Source organism: Microcebus murinus, chromosome 2 (genome assembly GCF_040939455.1).
Source record: "Microcebus murinus isolate Inina chromosome 2, M.murinus_Inina_mat1.0, whole genome shotgun sequence".
NCBI lineage: Eukaryota > Metazoa > Chordata > Mammalia > Primates > Cheirogaleidae > Microcebus > Microcebus murinus.
In genome coordinates, this window is record NC_134105.1 from 102406288 (window position 1) to 102408780 (window position 2493).

General features: G+C 40.5%; 1 non-coding gene across 1 annotated transcript; it reads right to left on the bottom strand.

Moving 5' to 3' along the window:
* Positions 1-1472: 1472 nt before the first annotated feature.
* On the bottom strand, positions 1473-1643 carry LOC142869868 (small Cajal body-specific RNA 1). The gene has a single exon (XR_012918418.1).
* Positions 1644-2493: the final 850 nt, after the last annotated feature.

Genomic DNA, 2493 nt, shown 5'->3' on the forward strand with positions numbered 1-2493 from the left:
TCCATTCTTGTAGTACTTCACTTAGAACCTGGTCTCCAGTTCCATCCAGGTTAATACAAAAGGTATTAGTTTACCACTTTTTTGTGGCTGAGTAGTACTCCAGGCATACATATACCACATTTCATTAATCTACTCATATATTTATGGACACTTGGGTTGTTTCCACATCTTTGCAATTGTGAATTGTGCTGCTCTAAACATTTGGGTGCAGGTGAATTTTTTGTAAAATGTCTTTTTTTCCTTTGGGTAAATACCCAGTAGTGGGATTGCTGGATTAGATAGATGGCAGATCTACTTTTAGTTCTTTGAGGTATCTCCATACTACTTTCCACAGAGGTTATACTAGTTTGCAGTCCCTCCAAAAGTGTATAAGTGTTCCTATCTCTCTGCGTCCACACCAGCATTTGTTGTTTTGAGACTTTTTGATAAAAGCCATTCTCACTGGAGTTAGGTGATATCTCATTGTGTGTGTGTTTTTATTTTGTTTTGAGACAGAGTCTCATTCTGTTGCCTGGGTTAGAGTGCCATGGCATCAGCCTAGCTCACAGCAACCTCAAACTCCTGGGTTTAAGCAATCCTTCTGCTCAGCTTCCCAAGTAGCTGGGACTACAGGCATGTGCCACCATGCCCAGCTACTAACTCCTGAGCTCAAGCAATCCTCCTGCCTCAGTCTCCCAGAGTGCTAGGATTACAGGAATGAGCTACCATGCCCAGCCTGTGGTGGTGTATTGACTTGTCATGGGCATTGGGCAAAGGAACCTATTATGCTTACAACTTCCCTTCCAATGCCTGCTAACCTCTGATCTACTTTCTGTTTTTATGAAGTTGACCATTCCAGAGGTTTCACATAATTGGAGTCATACAATATTTATCCTTTTGTGTCTTGCTTATTTCATTCAGCACAATGTTTTCAAGGTTCATCCAGGTTGCAGCATATACTTGGTTCACATTTCCTTTTTTTTGAGACAGAGTCTCACTCTCTTGCCTGGGCTAGAGTGCCATGGTGTCAGGCTAGCTCACAGCCACCCCAAACTCCTGGAGGCTCAAGTGATCCTCCTGCCTCAGCCTCTGGAGTAGCTGGGACTTCAGGCATGCACTACCATGCCCAGCTAATTTTTTCTATATATTTTTAGTTGTTTGGCTAATTTCTTTCTATTTATTGTAGAGATGGGGGTCTCGATCTTGTTCAGGCTGGTCTTGAACTCCTGAGAGCTCAAGTAATCCTCTGGCCTCGGCCTCCCAGAGTGCTAGGATTACAGGCAGGAGCCACCTTGCCTGGCCTGCATTTCCTCAGTGAGTAATAATGGTGAGCATCTTTTCATGTGCTTATTGGTCATTTGTATATCTTCTTTTGAGAAATGTCTGTTCAAATCATTTGCCCATTTTTTAATTGGGTTGTTTATTTTTCACGTAGTTGAATTTTAGGAATTCTTTTTATTTATTTTTATTTTTTATTTATTTTTTTGCTATCCATTTGAAACTTTGAGCTGTAACTCAGAGTCAGGGTGTGTCTTTACACACTAATCTTAAAAGATTCATGGCTTTCGTTTTAATATTGCACTCTTTAAACCCAGCTATCACAACACATCACAAGTCTTTGACACAGGCTAGGAAATATACAGCTTGGTTAGTAGCAAGTACTATATTCTGGATATTAACTCTCATCAGATATATGATTTGTGGCCAGGTGTGATGGCTCACACCTATAATCCTAGTACTCTGGGAGGCGGAGATGGGAGGATTCTTGAGGTCAGGAGTTTGAGACCAGTCTGAGCAAGAACAAGACCCCATCTCTACCAGTCATAGAAAAATTAGCTGGGTGTGGTGGCACATGTCTTTAGTCCCAGCTACCTGGAAGGCTGAGGCAGAAGGATTGCTTGAGCCCAGGAGTTGGAGGTTGCAGTGAGCTAAGATGATACCACTGCACTCTAGCTGGGGTGACAGAGCAAGAATCTGTCTTAAAAAAAAAAAAAAAGATATATAACTTGCAAATATTTTCTCCCATTCTGTGGGTTGTCTTTTCACTCTCTTAGTGATGTCCTTTGATACACAATGTTTTTAATTTTGATAGTCTAAATGATGTGATTTTTACTTTGTTGCTAATTCTTTTTATGTTCTAAGCATCTATTGCTAACTCCCAGAATCTCAGGTCATGAAGATTTACCCTTGTGTTTTCTTCTAAGAGTTTTATGGTTTTAGTTCTTATATTTGGGTTGTTGATTCATTTTGAGTTGCTTTTTGTATATAGTATGAGGTAGGGGGTTCAATTGCATTCATTTACATGTGGAAATCCAGTCATTCTAGCACTATTTGTTTAAGAGACTGTTCTTCCCCCCCTTGAAGTGACTAGGCACCCTTGTCAAATATCAACTGGCCACGGATGTATGTGTTTATTACTGGACTCTCAGCCAGTACCACACTGTTTTCAATACTGTAGCTTTGTAATACTAAATTTTGAAATCGGGATGTGTGAGTCCTCTGAACTTGTTCTTC